General features: G+C 40.0%; 1 long non-coding RNA gene across 1 annotated transcript in view; it reads left to right on the top strand.

The window, feature by feature from the left end:
• LOC311443513 overlaps positions 1–18,007 on the top strand; it is a 136,983-nt gene that overhangs the window by 115,468 nt on the left and 3,508 nt on the right. The window contains exon 4 of the long non-coding RNA XR_014697296.1: positions 14,760–14,916. This is a non-coding gene — a long non-coding RNA (uncharacterized lncRNA). The remainder of the gene's footprint in view (positions 1–14,759; positions 14,917–18,007) is intronic.

Raw genomic sequence — 18,007 nt, 5'->3', positions numbered from 1 at the left:
ATGTATAGGGAGGGGTAGGGGTATCTTTTTTTTTTTTTTCCCAAGTGTTTCTTTGAACAAAACAGGTTACTCTGACCCTTACAGTGCTCTGGAAAAAAAAAAAAAAAAAAGTCTAACCCCAGCAATCCTCAAACTTAAATAAAGATTTTTTAATTGAATTTTTAAAATTCAAATAATTGTTTATGATTTTCTGCTTATTATCTTGAAGATATCTTAAAGCAAAATAAGCATTCATACAAAAACCAGATATTAAGAATCCTAAGTGCTGCCATTGCTGGATACCCTCAAAAAGGAGACAGAGCACTTTTAAGTGCATTAATAACTGGTTGTCACTTGCTAAAGAATGGACACCAAGAATAACTGTAATTCATATACAAAAAAATGTTACTTTTTAGTCATGGAAAAGCTTAGGCATGTATGGTTATTAATTTCAGTCTAAAGAACAAAATTTACTCACTGGTAATGAAACCAGCTTTCTGATACGTAAGAAACAAATCCTTACTGTGGGGACACGGTGTTTCAGCTTTGTGCAAATACTTTGAGGTAAGATTATACACACTCTCCTCTTAAAATAATAGTTTCTCTACCATTCTGTTTGTGTCACACAGTTGTGTAGGTGGAGATAAAGCATATTTTTAAAACTGAAAGGTTATTTTATTCAAAGAAACCCACTGAGTCACAATACCAACTGACTATTGTTTTATTAATTTTTGAGTAAGTTTGTTTAGCATCTTCTCCGAAGTCCTTGTATTTATGTACTTTCATTCTGTGCTTATATATATATGATTATGTATATATTCTTATATATGTATAAATCACTTTTGGTTTTAGGCTATCATCTAATAAAAACCTCCTGAAGGCTAAAGAATTCAAAACAGCTCTTCATTATTCACAGCAAAGCATTTGTCTCTTGCATATCTGAACGCTGAAGGTTTTATTACCAGTCTGAGAATTTGCTCCTTTATATTTTTCCGAAAAAAAAAAAGAAAAAAAGAAAAAAAAGAAAAGCATGTAAAAAAAATTAAAAGAACAACGTGGAACAGTTTTGTATTTCTTCTTACAGTATTTAGTGTATTGTGAAATATCACTTCATATTAACTTTTTTTCTGGCTCACTTGCTCTAAGGTAATGAGAGAAAATGTATTATAACCTGAACTTGAAGTGCATGGTATAGTTTTAAATCTTTTCCTATAAATAGTAACTATCACCAATCCATGGTATCTTAAAAAGTGGTGCAGCAGTTCATTTTGAATTCTCACAGGGTAGTTCACAGTGATTGGCTTTCTGTATTACTATCCAAACATCACAAACTGTGATTCGGATTTTGCTTTCTGGGTCTTGCCTTTACAGAATAGCCTATCCATAGACAGTCAATCAATTCTGTGTACTGTAATTGTGTTAAGACAGCATTGCAAAAATCTGTTTACAGCTATCTGTCCATCGATCCAGAAACAAAGCAAGGACTGAAAAACAAGAACAACTGTCAAAGCCTCAATGCTTCCTTGCTGATTCTTCTAATACATAGGGTAAGATCCAGAGATATTGGTAACCATTTTAAATATGATACCTGCAAATTCCTGTCAGGCAGGAATACCTGAAACGGTAGTGTTAATTTCTGCTCTCACAATATGAATGCACTGTGAGATTTTATATCTCTATATATGGTGTTATTTAATGAGATTTTGAGAGATCTTTCTCATGAATCTGTAGCCCTGATTGTACTTTAAGCTACAATATTTATTGAATTTCACCTGCATTGAACAAAATGAGAAGTGTAAGAACTGGAGGAGGATGTGTGCACCTCATACCCTTGTGAAAGCAGTGAGAAGATGGAGAATTAGCTGATCAAACTGCTTGTGATTAAACACGGACATCATGGTTCTCCTTAGCTTGTACAGTGAAAGTAACGTATTGTGGATGATTCTTATGGAGGAGTCTTATCATTGCCATGTGCTGGGAAAGATGAGAAATATGCCAAAAGAGGTTAGAGACCTTTGTATTGCACCCGGAACCCCAAGTTTCCATTTTTCTTTTCATTTACTTGTTAACATTTGACTGGGATGTTTTTTATCTGTACTAGTCAAAGATTCTGCAATTTCTCTGTATTTATTCATTGTTTTAATGTATATGGTTTGGTGTTTTCCCTGACCTTTTTCCCTTGCTTTCAACCATGCTGCTTAATTTTGTGCAGAGGAATACAAATACTCCCTGTGGAAATATAAAATGTAGTTTTGAAATGTTCTGAATGTGAACGCTCAGACATTCTGTTGAGAAGGGTACCCCAACAGACCTTTCACATTGCAAAGGCTTTTGATAGATCAAGTGCAGGCCTCACCTTGAGTACTGTGTGTAGTTTTGCTCACTATGATATAAGAAAGACATAGAGCTATTAGACAGCCTCCGAAGGAGGGCCATGAAGATGGTGAGGGATCTAGAGGGCAAGACGTATAAGCGGCTGAGGTCCCTGGGTTTGTTCAGCCCTGAGCAGAGCAGGCCGAGGGGAGGCCTCATGGTGGCCTGCAGCTCCCTCATGAGGGGAGCGGAGGGGCAGGCGCTGAGCTCTGCTCCCTGGGGACAGCGACAGGACCCAAAGGAACGGCATGGAGCTGGGACAGGGCAGGGTCAGGCTGGGTGTTAGGGAAAGGTTCTGCACCCAGAGGATGGCCGGGTGCTTGCACAGGCTCCTCATGGAGGTGGTTATGGCACTGAGCCTGGCGTTCAAGATGCATTTGGACAATGCTCTCAGACACATGGTCTGATTTTTGGGTGGTCCTGTGTGGAGCCAGGAGTTGGACTTGATGACCTTGTGAGCCCCTCCGCACTCAGGATATTCTATGGTTCTATGTTTTCAACATCTACATGTTGTCACTGGCAGTTCACAGTCTGAACAGAGATATACCATCATCAATCAGGTCTGGTTTAGAGCATTTCCCTATTTGAGCGTCTGTCTTCTCCACTCCCCATGCGTTACTGAACACATCCAGGGTTTTCTAAAACAGAAAAAAACAAAACAAAACAAAACAAAAAACAAACAAACAAACAAACAAAACAAAACAAAACAAAACAAGAAAAAAAAAAAAAAAAACAAAAAAAAACATGCCAAACCTCCTCTTTTCCAGTTGTTACTCCTTAGCTTTTCCTACCTGGAGGTCGTGACATTTGCATCCCCAGTGCCTTCTTACACCAGGTACAGCAGCGTGTGTGCAAGATGGAGACCTCAAATCTTAGTAAAATCCCTATATACATTCACCCTTGGGCAATATAGGTTTTTATTTTTGATACAGGAAAAAGTGAAGCTCAATTTTACATCTCCTTGAAGAAAGCATTGAAATTCTTAAATGAGTGCTGTATTAGAGGCATTGAAAATATAATCAATGCTTTCTCTTCAGAGTAGTTGTGGACTGTATTTCACTTTTAAATTGAATTTTGGAATTAAGGGTGCTGCTGTTGCAAGTGAAAGATAGCTAAATTTCTGCTTTCTGCATTTCTAAAGAGAGTATTTCCATGAGGGCCATTTGTACAAATGGGCCCAGACATATCACAGTCTTATATAAAAGTGCTGCTGGTGCTTGAGCCTTGTCAAGTTTGTGCCTCCTGATCATCACTACAAAGAAATTGTGAAAACATGTCACTTTATCACTTTGAGGAATTAATTTGTCATCCAAGATTTTTTAATCTTTGAGAACATAACCATTTCTGAATTGTTTGCTTTATAACTCCACTGTGCAAGAGAGATGTTACCTGCTTTGATGTGCCTGTTGCTCTCACAATGGGGAAAAATAATGTGCAAGGAACACAAGCACTTAAAATGCCTGAGGGTCCTGGGCACGCTGCTCGGTGAAGCTTCGCGGTGACCAGAGGTGCGACTGCTTTTCAGCCCATCACAGTGGCAGATGTTGACATTGTGTGTCATGGGAACCACCTGGGCTGCAGACTGCTGAACTTTCCACTGAAATCACAGAGGGCTCTGACATTGCATGGGTATTTGAGTCACTATTTGGGTCACGCTCTGAGGTAAAAAACAAACAAACAAATCGTCTATCTCTTATCATGTACAATGTGTCTCTTTCTCCAGAGGTAATGTTAGAGGTATTTCTGACAAGAAAAGTCACATATTATTAAATAACATTTTGAATTGCTTGATTTCAGCAGATCACTCTGATCTCTGCTTTGCTTTTCCTCCTTGGAAAGCAAGAGGTTGGAGAGACATCACTACTGATGGCTTAATTTCTTGAAATATGAGAATTATTTCTGAGGTAAATAATTTAAGAATCATTGTGTGCTTCATTGTATGTCCAATATCAGAAAGTCTAATTGAAGAGTTATTGGTATTTTTCTCTTCAGAGTTTGAGCACCTATTGTCTGGAGGTATCTACTGTAAACTGTATCATTGTTGGCTGCTCAGTACAGCCACTTCTCCCAGCCCTTGGCAGTCTTTTCCAAAAGAAAAATCTGTCATATCTCAATTCTCTTCTTTGTGTTAGCTCCATTCTGGCACATTGTGGACCCTGGTTTAACCAGTATGTTGAGCACGTGTATTTTTAAAGATGTTTTTAGTTCTGTTGAAGCTGCTCAGGAGCTACTGCACATTTAATGTGACAAAAATCTTAAGTCATTTCTGCTTTTAACTCTGTATGTGTGTATTTGTACATGAAAATATAAATAGAACATGATTGATAACTTATTTATGAAGGTTGCAATATTTAGTTCACCGATACCGTACTGCAATAGTTGAAGTTTTTATTAAGATAAAAAATTAAAAGGGAAAAAACACATTGGTTACAGGTGTGCTAATGCGGTAATAAAAGCTCTAAACTGGAACTGATGGAGGTCAGAAGCATAGGCCAGGTAGTGAGATGGGCAAAAACCAAATAGGGCAAATATGGGTATTTATAGTAAGGTCACTGGAAGGATGGACAGGCAGAAGACTATATTAAATAACTATATTTTAATGCAAAAACCATACAGAATGACCTGGAGGAACTGGAAGTTTTAAATTGCATTTTACTTGGGTTAGCAGTAATTTTTTTGGAACAACTCGATGGAATATCAACACAGGAGTTGCAATGGTTGCTCTGGAAAGACACCAGTGGGTGACGGAAATCTGCCTTGGAGGAGGACGCTGCCTTGGTTCCTTAGTATAGCTCAGGAGCTTGTTGAAGGGCCCAGAGAAGTTCCCAAAGCACAGCTTTTCGGTAGAAATCAGCGAAGGCTTCAGGTGTCTGTTGGGGAAAGTGGTGGCAGCACAGAGAGCAAAGCTCTTGCACTGCATTTCTTCCAGAGTCGTGCTGCCCAGCAGGCTGCCTTCCTCTGCTCACTGCCTGTGTGGACAACGGAGGCCATGAATGCAGGAGCCAAAGCCAGGTGCTGAGAGAGAGACAGCTGGCAGGCTGTGCTGCATAAAAGAACCTAGGAATAAGGCCTTTACTTGAATATGTACACGTGTGTGTATATATGCAAAATAGTGTCTCTGTGTGTGTGTTGATACATGTATATATATCACACACATCTATATAAACATGTGTTATGGTCAAATGTTAAGATGGCAAAACACTGTTCCTTACTTGTATAAACATCAGGCTGTACTGTTCAACTGAAATAACCAAGCTTGGGGATGCATCTTCAACACCTGGTTCTGGGTGTTGTTTACTTTTAGACAGCTGGAATTGTTTGCTTTTTGTGTTGGATAATCAGCTGGGCTTTTCTGTCTCTTCCTACTATCTCACTATGTGACAAGATAGCCTAGAGCCCCTCAGAGCTCCTCGTGCTCCACAGATCATCTTTTAGCTGAACATGGAGGTTGTTCAGATAACTGCTGCTGCCATCCCAGGCCACTCTGCTTTTGTAGTTGGGCTTTGGTTGCATGGGTGCATAGGTGGGCGCTGTGACCTGTGACTGGCAAACTTCTAGGAAATTCCTGGCTGTACTGGCAAAGGAGACAGCAGTTAGAAAAGAGGGCACTCAGTTGTGCACAAATGCAAAAAAATCTGGTATAGATTTGGAACACTTGTTCCTATAACTGATTGTTGTAGGAACATCAATATATAAAAATATGTACGTGTTATGCAATTACCCAATGAAAAGTCCTGTCATTTAAAATTCCCCTAGTGTGGCAGAATGAAGAATATTTGAGACATCCGAGATATCAGGAGCACTTCATATAGGGTCCTTTTGTTACCTTTCTAATTGTTGACTCTGTTAGCTAAGGCTTAAATCAGTGGCTGTGAACATGAAAAAATCTGTATGAACAACCAGTCTGTTTTGTCCTGATTGAATTTATGATATGCTACGGTCATCATTCAGTGAAAATCAAGAGCCAGGAATAGTGGTTTCCCATCAATACAGTCAAATCACTGCTTAAAACTGGAGTTATAATCCTTTAAATTTAATTTTGTGGGCAAATTGCAGCTGCCAGCTTCTCAATTTGATTGGTTCCAAAGACAACCCAACATAAGAAATTGAAAATGCCAGGAGGCATCAGTCCTGTAAATATATTAGTGTACCATCTGGAGTGTAGTGACCTTGGACATTTTGCTTGGCCTTAGTATCTTACTGCTGGAATTAATTCAGCTATTAATACTTGATTGAGTTTTCGCCTCTGACTAGACAGAACTCGATCTTTACTTCTCACTCAAAGAGCAGGTGACATCTAATTTAATAACACATGAAATGTGCATGATAATAATTTTTTAGTCTTCTTATAGAAAAAGACCAAACAAATAAGCACAGATTGCTTTAAAATCTTCTGTACTATACAGGAAAGAGAAACAGCTTTCTGTTCTTCATGACAGTCTCAGTGAAGCGTAACAACTAATTTTAGCAATGTCTGCCTTTGAGCTATTATTTATCTGATTAGAAAAAATAATCTAACTTATTGTACCTTAAATCATTATCAAGTTATAGGGAAACAATTTCTAGATTAGATTATTTTAGTGAAATGGTGAAATGTTGCAGTATTGATACAGGGTCCAGTGAAATTACTGGAAAGAATTCTATTGATCTTAAGTGAGCTGCAAATCAAGTGCTTCACAAGCTAATTTGCAGTAGCATGGTGAAGAGTATCAAACCTTTGGCTTGCCAGAGATTAAACATAATCCAAACCTCACTGTATCCTGCCTGCAGCTAGCATATACATGGATATGTAATTGTGTGAATGTGGACGGGCGTGGTAACGTCCATCACACTGCTCTTGTTGTAATATTAGAGGTACCTGTAAGGGCTGGTGCTTTAGGTTGGAAGGGAATATCAGAAGTTTTAATGCAGGCTGCCTTGTTGCTAAGATAGTTGTTCATTACAGTAGCATGAGAGTTACAAGAACTCTGCACAAACAGCATATTAATGGTTGGGAACACAGAAGTCTTAGGTAAATTAGTAGTAAGCAAAATGATGGTGTTACCTAGTTTCTTAGCAGTGTTTAACATCTTGCCAATCTTAGAAAGATTGTTGTAATTATAGTTCAGATCTGTCTCTAGGTATGCACTACAAGCACAGTTGCTGGAAGAGCCTTTAAAAATAAATAATGTTTCTCCAAAGCAGTGAGATACTGAATATATCACGTATGAAATGCACACCACAGAGGGAAGCCAATAGAAGGCTTCAGAGCACTCTAAGGTCAAATTCCCATACAGTTAACATAAAAGCAGCATTTTATGTATAATGTGCTTGCTTAACCTTGCTCATAAACTTAAATAAACATATTTCTACATGCAGGCTGATCTGTCAAATGAAAATGGTTTCCTTGTAGGCCAGCCTTTACAGAAGCGTGTCCTTTTTGTGAAGGTGAGACCTGTGTGTAGGGTGGCTGCACCGTGGAAGCCTGGGCTGCTCAGCCGTGCACCCTTCTGCACAAGGCAGAAATAGAGGCCAGACTCTGAGATGAGCCGCTGGAGCTAGAAAATAGAATCAATAAGTAAGGACAGCAGAAAGCCAAGTACGAAATGTGAGGATATATTTATTTTAATTTCATATACATGATCTGCTCGTAATATGAAATAATTGAGAAACAAATTAATAGCAAATTGTGACAGCCAACTAATGAACTGCCCTGACGGAAGAAGGCTGAGAATGATGGCACTTCAAGGCGACGCCGGGTTTGGATTGATGGAAGGGTCAGGAGTCTCCCTGGAGTGGATGGCAAATCTTCCATCACACTTTCCCCTGCCCTGCTCCCTGTGCAGCGAGGCTGAATTTCATCTGCTAGGCTTACTTGTGCTCACACAGTGCTGTGAATTCTCACAGTGGTATGCTTTAATGATTTAATTCTGAAAACATAAAAGATGGGAATTAGAAATGCACAGATCTGATTTTTTGGAAGCATAACCTAAACTTGTGCAGCTTTCAGTGCCATCTCTGCCAAATGCTACCACCACTACTACTACATACTGCTACTACTTAGCTATTGCATAAGGAGTTTCAAAGCCTTACCTTGTTATTGAAATGAAGCATTTTAGTGAATCAAATCCATATGAGAAAAAAATGCAAATAGGTGTGGTGTTGGCATCTGAACAGTGACGTTAGTGCTAAATTCTGAACAAAGGGCCAGTCTTGAATCAAACTTGTCACTTGAAAAGGGGCGTTTTGTACCTGGGTATGCCTCACATCGAGAACATCACAAGCTAAATGGTGCTGGAGGGCTAAAATGAGAGGCCTGAGCAGACATCAAGAGGGATAATACTGGATAATAAATCTCAGTGAAGAGAACACTTCAGAGCACAGCAAGGCGTTAGCTGTTGGCAACGTAATCTAGAATAGTACACATGCAGCCTGCCAGTGTAGGGCCTTCCATAATTTTGTGAGCAACTTAATTAAAATCACAAGGTAAGCCCTTCTCGTGCTGTGCTGACGTGCTTGTCGTTCATTTGTTCTCCCCTCTTTCTTGTTTCACTGCCAGCTGCTTGGATGTGTGCCATGGCACCTACCTGGCAAGGCAGGGCAGCCTGCTGGTTTTGTGGAGGCACATGCCTTGCATGGAGACCCCAAATGAAATGGCTAGGTAGAGTCTAGATGGCTTGTATAATCGGTGGAAAGGAAAGGGCACTGCAGCTCAGATCCTGACCTCAGAGGGTTTAGGAACCTGAAGTGCCTGACTCGGGGCCTGCTTGACCAGGTGGCATCTGTTGTGTAATGCTCCCAGCAAAACTGGTCTCATGTTACCAAAAACCTTGCTTCATTAAACTTGACTGCGTAAATGGTTACATCTTTTCCCTCCTTTTGATGTGGCTTTTAAAGGTGTAAGTCCTTCTGGAAATGCTATTTTTTTTTTCTTTGGTTTTTGAAGCAACAAAAACACGCTGTGAAAGAGAGAGAAGTAGTGCTTTAGTAAGCCAGACAGGGTTGCCCTATCACTGCACTGGTGCAAAACACTAATACAAGATAAGTAAAATGCAGACTGTGGGTTTGATTGTGTATGTTTGAAATGTGCTGTTTAACTGTCGTTATCTGTAATGAAAACAGACATGTTGTTATCTCCTGTTTAAGAGTTCACAATCCTGTGAATATTCTGAAGGGCCTTTTATGTGACATCTAATATCTCATTTGGCATGTATTGTGTTTGCTTGTTAGAAAAGCCGTGTGTAAAACTGCCTTCGATGCACATTTTGAATAGGTAGGCTGCGTCATGCAGTTGGATGTAATGTTTAGGAGCTCACACTTGTGTTCTGGTCTTCAAAGCAGTAAGGTTCCAGCGCCGCTTCTGTTGGGATGATGCAGAAGATATTCCCCTGATCTGGATAATGACGGGTTGTCAGACACTGCAGTGCTACAAACCAGACTGCTGACAGAGGGAATAGTAGAATTTTTTGCTCTGATTGTACTCAATACAGGGCACGTAACAAGAACCAACCCTTCTGGTTACCTTTTTGCAAATGAGAATGTAAATTGGCAATAGCAACAGTGACTTCTTTTTCTTTCTCTTTTCCCAGTCTCAGTTCTGAACAGAAGGGATCATGGCAGCATAACTTAATTTGTCCTTTAGAGGATTATTAAGGAACCAAGAGGATCTGTGTTACTGTTTTGTTAAAGGATTCCCCTGATGTACCCATGGGTTATGTGCCTCCTGTTGGATTATATCTTCTCTCTAAAGAAGAATCTGGTTCAGAATAAACTCTGAATAATCAGATTATTAGAATTTATCTGATGAAATATAATACCAAATTTATTTGAATTGACAGAAAAATGTTCTGGATACGTTTCATACTCCATATTTTAACAAATACTTCTGTTTGCATCGTCAAAAGACAGTTACAAATGGATCACTCATTAAATTTTAGGTGGTTAAACCTTTTCCCTGCTTTCCCTCCACTGGGGTGGGAGAAGGAGAGCACTTGGACAAATCTTGGAAATTCTGAGGTCTGTCATCTGGTGAGTCGTACCGAGTCCCTCACAAAATACATCTTGAGAGTAATCCCTTCTGAACAAACAGCAGGAATAGCCAGTATCGAAGCTGGCATGTTATGGGATTTGTGTTCAGTTTTCTACCTCTGTCTGGGCTATGATAACTGAATGCTTTGATTGTTGGTAGTTTAGGGTGGTTAGTGTTTCTTTTCTTATATGTATATATATATTTGCATTAATAAGAGAATAATCTTCCCCTTACTTCCCAGCACTGCTTTCTGCCAGCTCATACCCATGCAAGGCTCCATTCTCTTACTCAGTATCAGCTGCTGCTGGCATCCTGACTGGGAAAGACCGTGTCCCTGGATCACAGGCGGGTGCCTTTGGCAGAACGGGCTGTGTGCTGTTTGCATTGCCTGCCACCAAACGCATTTGGGGGTTTTGAGAATGACAACTAGTGTGATGTCTTTCTTTCCTTTTCTCCCCATTTCCTTCTCAAGCCAAAGAAAAAGCAACGCTTTACACATTGGAAAGGATGTTAATGAGTTCCAGCAAAGTGTCTGGGCAGCGCAGTCATTCCTGCCTCTAAGAGGTCAGGGAAGCTTGAAACCAGGCTTAGTGGGGCTGCCTGCAGACGATGCAGTAGGAACGGGATCCTCTCTTGATAAATAGCATGGAAAGGAATGGTTCCAATTAGTGGGAGGGAAGCTTCAGTATTGCTGAATGGATTTCTTTCCTTTGTATGTTTGTGTTCTCAAAAGGAAACTTCGCTTTCTGAATATGCATGCTTACATGGAAGAGTTGATGTTTTCATTCTCTAAGTACTTGCTGAAATTGCACGAATACTTAGACACAAACACTCCAGTGTCTGCTAAGGGCTGGAGAACAAAAGTACAAGCTTTCAGCTTGTATGACACTTCAGAAATGCTAGTTTGGGGCCTTAGATAGAGACAGACAGAACTGGCTAAGAAGTCATTCTCAAACCACAGGCGCTCCATTGAAGGGAGAGGAATAGACTTGGCAGACAAAACAAACAATGCAGGGTGTACTGTAAAGCCCAGCACTTTGCTTTGATTTTTCAGCTCAGCTGGAACACCACCAAGTGATTTATAGCAAGAGAGATTTATAACTCTCACATCCCTGCCTTTTGGTGTCCCAGACATACCTGAAGCAGCCTTTTCCCCTAACCTGCTTTAACCAAGTTTTATCTGCTGCTGGCTTTCAAATACCTGGCACTGACACTGTACAAATGCGGAAGTTCCTTGGGAACAATTTTTTAAAGCAGTTAAAGACCTGTCCATGTAGCAAAGTTGTTACCCTGTATAGCTCTCCATCTAGAAACTATTCCAGAATAGAAGTGATTAACCCAGACTGGAGTTAATTATCCCAGGAAGACAAATAAAATTCCTTTTGCATCCTGTGTTTATGCTGGGCGTTAGACCAGAATAGCAGGGCAGAATTGGCAGAATAAAGTTATGACTGATGGGAAATTTCCCCTGTAGACAAACCTCAGACACATGTCCTAAAATTCCAGGTTTAAAGCAATTACTGACAATAAGAAGTGTTCTTTCCAGACATTTTCCCAAGTTCCACATAGAGTGAAATGTGAGGCTTCTCCTTCTTGACCATTTTTTTTTTCCTTAGATAAATCTATCTCCACTGCGTAAGCTTTCTGCTGAAGAAGCATCTGTTCAGAGCACAGGCAATGGCGTGCTACGTTTTATGTTCTCCATAGGCCATTGAGCATCAAGCCATTGCACAAAGGATTCAACATTTGAATTACAGTTTCTCAAATTCAGGAAGGAGAAAGTTCTTTTGCAATATCTTAGCTAAAGTGCAGCGCATCAGAGCTTGTTACACTGATGGTCCTTTACTCTGACATTTTGATTTAGTTTAAAATTCTGTTTAAACTCTACTTCTAGATAGTGGTGCTTAAATTTTTTATTGGCAGTCTGTTTAGAACTAGTCTACCTCATTTGTTTTCCTGCTGTGGATTGGCTGACAAAAATACAAAAGTAAACAGTAGCTTGGAAACAGTCTCTGAAACTTTAAAGAAACCAGGGATCTGTCAGAGGAACGGGTTCACTAGGAGGATTCAGCTCTGGTAATTTCACACCTTCCTTGTTTTTTGGAAGATGAGCTATCCCACTGAAAACATAAAGATCAGTGTCCTATGTTTAGGTAACCTCTTCAGGGACTGAAAAAATGAATTCAAGTGCTACACTCATGTAAATGTCTTTTGGCTGGCATTGTTTTAAAACAATGTCCACATAGGCACTGTAATTCCTGAAGAGTTAAAAGTCAAAGTATCTTACAAATGTTGATGCTAGTTTTGGTAGAATCATAGAATCATTAAGGTTGGAAAAGACCTTCAAGGTCCAACCATCCCCCTACTGCCAATGTCACCCACTAAGCCATGTCCCTCAGCACCAGCTCCAACCTTCCCTTGAACACTCCCAGGGACAGTGATACCACCACTTCCCTGGGCAACCTGGTAGTTCCTGCAGCCCACAATTATCAGGGGATCTTCTATACTGTGATGATTATTAAGGATAAGAATTGGTGTTTCTGCTTAAGATTGAGTAGTAGAACTCTAATCTATTAGGTCAATTCAGTCATTGTGAGGAATGACAGAAGGGTTTTTAACTTGGTCTATTCTAAATTGAAATTTTGTAATTTTCTCCTGAGATATGATGTGTTTGGACAACTCTCTGAGACATATGGCTTTATTTAGGAGTGATCCAGTGTGGAGCCAGGAGTTGGACTCGATGATCCTCGTGGGTCCCTTCCAACTCAGGATATTCTATGATTCTGTATCTAGGTAGTATTGTCATTGGTCCAAAACACTTGAAGCCTAAGAAAGGAAACATCCAACCTGATGTGGGACTGATCTTACAGGTTGAGTATAAATTGACAATTGCTATTCTACAGAAGAAAGGATTAACTGCTCAAAGAAATTATGCTGATCTTGAGAAGTTTGTATCTTGGTTATCTGAAGAATTATTAGCTTTAAATTTTGTTAAATAGATTTTCAGTCTTTAAACTGCTGTCAAATTTATGCTAATAAAAAGCATAATTTTCAAACCTACAAGATGAAACCTGGTTAAAGCAGAAACGTATCCAGAGCCACTCTGTGTAATCCTGCAGGCAGGGAATTTCTAAAACAAATAACTGGAAAGGAGCAACCCTTTTTGACAGGCACATTTGCTAGGCACTAAGGCAGTTCTTTGAGAAATTTCCTCTGTATTAAGTTCAGCTGTTCTCACTGCAGGGAGATTTCATTATTCATTTAACTCTTTTGGGAACAAAGGTACAGATCTAAAAATCCTTACCCTGAAAGATGCTGAACTCCCTCAAATGTCTTTGCTTATTATGTATCACCAGATCAGCCCTCCAATTTTAACACAGAGGACCAAATATATCCCACATGCGAGTCTTTCAAATTCAGTGAAACTATGCTGAGGATGAACTTGGCTATCAACAACTTTTTAGATCTAAATATCAAGGTCATTGCTTAGATCTTTTAGTCCTTGATGTAGATGTCTCATAGCTCATGAAAGGAGCAAGGCTATTTAAATATTCAGGGAGCAAGCAGTGCCCATGAGAGCAGCAAGAGGCCTCCTCCTTTAAATAGGTAAAGGGCCAGAGAGCTCAAAATGTAAAGAGGGAAAGGAGGCAAGATACCTGCTGTGGAAGAGGGTACATGGCAAAACTCAAAGAAAGATCTGAGGCGGACAAAAAGCAGGCAAATCTCAAAAGTTTCTACTGCTAAAAAATCTAGGAAAATTACTTTTATTTTTAACAGCAAAGTGTAAAATGGAACAGTAATGCAAAATCCCATTGCTCTGCCCAGCCACTACGGCCCCATTTCTGGTTAGAAGGATCCACGGTTCATCTCTGTATCTCTCAAACATTGGAATTTTTTTCTTCCTTCTTTCAATTTTTTTTTTCCCTTTATTTTTTCTCCTCCTCCTCAGAGGATGTTTCAAGTTATGGATTTTTTTTTTTTTTATTGCTTAGATGCAAGTACAATAAAAGAAAGAATCAAGGTAATTTTCCTCCTGTCTCTCATCATCATCTTATTATTTCTCTGGCTTTCTGCACCTTTTAGCTGAGTGGGAAAAGGATCCAAGGCTCCACTGTCAGTGCTTCCTACTAATCCATCGTGGTGTGTGGGAGGGAGCAAGTGGCAGTGGTGAATGTGAAGTCCAGACTGAATACACAGAGGTATAAAATGAATTCATAGTCGGATTTATAAAGACAAATCTGAGAAAGGCTTTGGGCTTTTAGTAGAGACTGAGCATTTCTCTATATACCGTGCAACTGTAATCTACTCAAGGAACTTCCTTTAAATTTTTCTTAAAATACAACTGTGGAGCTTTAAAGGGTGTCACATTTAGAGTTCACATTCTACCCATTTCTTTCAGAAAATGTGCAAAGCTGTTTGTCTCCCAGTCAGAGACGAATGGGAGTGACTGCTGACATACCGAGGTGTCACACTGAAGGGGAGTCTGCAGGCAGAGCTGGGCTGGCAAGAACGTGGTCTCCAAGGAACTCGCTTCTTTTGGATATGTCGTAAAGCAGGTTAGGCTGATTCTTAGTTAATTTTTGATTTTAAGTATGTTATTTCCTGTGATGAAAGCATTTACAGTGTATTTTTAAGTGAGACATTTCTAAGTGCTTCATTCAGACTGCCAAGAATGAGGGTTCCTGGGGGGAACATTTCTTTGAGCAAAAGCTTTTGAGAAGCTGGTAGTCCCTTGAAGGTGTAACGCATTTGTCACATGATTTCTAGTTTCCCTCAGGGTTCTCCTAGTGGGAGACATGGGGTTTGGAGTCTGTGAAGAAAGACCATGAAATACTTGGCTTCCTGGGGAAGCACTCATCCTGCACACAGCACCAGCTGCAGTGTTTCTGGATCATACAAAGAGCTGCCCGAAATTGCGCCCCCATCTATTCCTTCCATTTAGCTGCTAGATTTACACTCATTCAAAGCAAACAGCCTTTCCTCTTTTCAGAGCTGGCAGATAAAGCAGTGTGTACACTGTATGAGGGCAAGTTACAGACACCATTGAATTGGCTGCAGTTTCAGTGACCAGCTTGTAGTCTAAACTAGCTGGCCCGGTCTTTTGAAGAGAGTAAATTACCTTGCCTAATAATGCATCTATAAACACTGTTAGAATTAAACACCAGAAAGCCATCAAACTGCACAGGTCCATTTCAGTTACTGCTAAGTATGTTGTTTGGGTTATTTGTAAAAGTCTCTAGAACTGCCTCATCTTTCAAAAGGACATTTATGGAGTGGTTTGATATATTTGGAAGGGCATAGCTTTCCTAATTCTTTCAAAGAAACCATCACTCTCTGAGCGGACTGAGTATCTTACAGAATAATTGAAATAAAAAGGAAACAGTATTAGAATCCTCTAAAACCTGTCATGAATAATGAAAAGGCAGCAGCACTGATATTATAACCAGATGTACAGTACAGAAACTATTTTTCTGGCCAGCAAAGTGTTGTTCTCTCTGTGCATTAGAAGACAGAACATTGAGCCGAGCTGCGCTCTTGACCTCTGAATAAATATGCGCCCAGTGCTCTTACTCCAGACAACATTCTTTTCCAACCACATCAGGAAAAGTTCCCCAAAGTATTTACTTCTGATTTCAGTTTCTGCTGACTACAGCTCTGTCACACTTTACACACAAAACATATGTTAGTACAATTCAGGTTTTAGTGTAGAGGCCCTTATGGAGCCAGGTTTTAGATTGTTGGTTTGTTTTTTAAAATCAGTCATCTCTAAAGACAGAAATAAGAATTTTTCCAGTGAGTTGTGTTGGCAGGTGAGTTGTGCAGCCTGTACAGTTTGTATTATCCTGTGACAGCCTGCAATGCATTGCAGTTATGAAACGTGCGTATTATACTGTGAAGTTGAGGGAGAAGAGGATTTTATGTATGTAAATTATGCAACATGTAAAGCCTGTCGTGTATCTCCGTATGCCTAGTGGCAAGTCAGTAAAGTTTCTGTATATAAGCTTCCACTGCAGTGAAAGAACCCAAAGGACTGAGATGCCCAGATCCTAAGAAATCCAACGAGGGTAAAATGTCTGCTTTGTTAACAGGCTTTAATCAGCCCCAAAGTACTAAATCAGAACTTCAGCACACTGCATGAAGCCCAGCTCCTATGTCAATGGGAGCTAACCAGATATTTTGCTTAGCAGGAACTGCCTGACTTCCCAGGCTCCTTAATGTTACTGCTTATGTTGAAAAGTGCTACGTGGTTTTGGAGAGATGCTTCTGACATGCACAGTTTTCATGGCAGGATAGCTGGATATGAGAGAGATGCTAACAAGTGAACTTGCTTTCTTATTTTGCCAAGCCTGTGCTAAGGATCACAAGTGATTCATAAGGGCAACAGTGGCAGACCTTTTTTCCCTAGAAAAGAGATTGGATGTTGTAGGCATTCCACTTACATAGCTTTTTCAAAATCTAATCTTTAATTAGCATTTGTCTGTTTTCTCTTCCTTGGCTCTCAGAAACATAGATGATATTTTGGAGTTTCCTTTTGTACAACTCATTCAGCACATTTTTCATTCAGCATGATTTTCAGTCTGATTATTTTGGAAAACAAGTAAGTGCAGAGTTGCCTCTGGGAGGAGATGAACTCTCCACACATTCTGTGCAGACAGCCTGATGTGATTGTCACTGTGTCTGACATCAGACAGCCTGCATCTCATCGACCAAGAGTTTTCCTCCCCTTTTCAATGTTCATTTGATTTCCAGTGAAGTACACAGAGAAGACCAAAAGGTTCTGTTTACTGGCTCTGCTCATGCACGCAGTCTTTTACTCTCCTGGGTACTTACAGAAGTGGAAGAAGCCGCCTGGTGTCTTGCCTGTTCAAATTTTGTACTTCAGCTGAGAAAGCCCAGAGCTGTTACTCCTTGGGACAGTCTTTTTGGGATGTCAGCACCAGCCCACTCGCACTGTGGATTGCTTTAATTTCTGCCAGATGGCAGAATTTTCTTTCACTCTGAGCTTGCCTTGAATTTAAATTAAGAATCTAGAGGCTGCAAGCTTACACGTCAAATATGTTGAACATACAGTTTTAAATACAAATTTTTTAGTAACTTATTTTCATATTTGAGATCATAATGGGTGGTTATGGCTGCACAAGCCCTAAGAATACAGTCTTTCATCACTAGCTATTATTATGGAGAAAAGATTTACCATCTTAGGCTGGGGATTTAAGATAGAAGAAACAGTGAGTGCGAGCTAGAAAGCATCTGATTTAGCAGAGTTAGACTTGCTCATGTCTAAATTCTGAAATGGGAATCTGCTGTAGAACTGGGCTGACTCTAATCCACCTTGATTGGACACTAATTGCAGCACAGTGGCCTTGGCAAGGAAAAACCAAAGGTTTTCGGGTAGGTTTTGCAGCTTGTGCTGAACTCCAGTACTACTGGTGAGAGACTCCCAGCAGCTCATGATTTGGCTAGCCTAAAGCAAGCACATGGGGTGTTCTGCCAGTCAGAGCAAGGCTTTTGGCTGCAAGATTGGCGTACCTTCACAAATGATCTATGGAAATCACGTGCTGTAGCTGTTAGAAATAGACTGGCTCCTTGATGGTTCTGTAGAGATTCTTGCATCTTTCCTTTCTAGCAAGCATGTCTTTTGTGTGC

This window comes from Aythya ferina (assembly GCF_964211825.1).
Source record: "Aythya ferina genome assembly, chromosome: 12".
Lineage (NCBI taxonomy): Eukaryota > Metazoa > Chordata > Aves > Anseriformes > Anatidae > Aythya > Aythya ferina.
The sequence above is the reverse complement of the archived record's forward strand: the minus strand, read 5'-3'. Positions and strand labels throughout refer to the sequence as shown.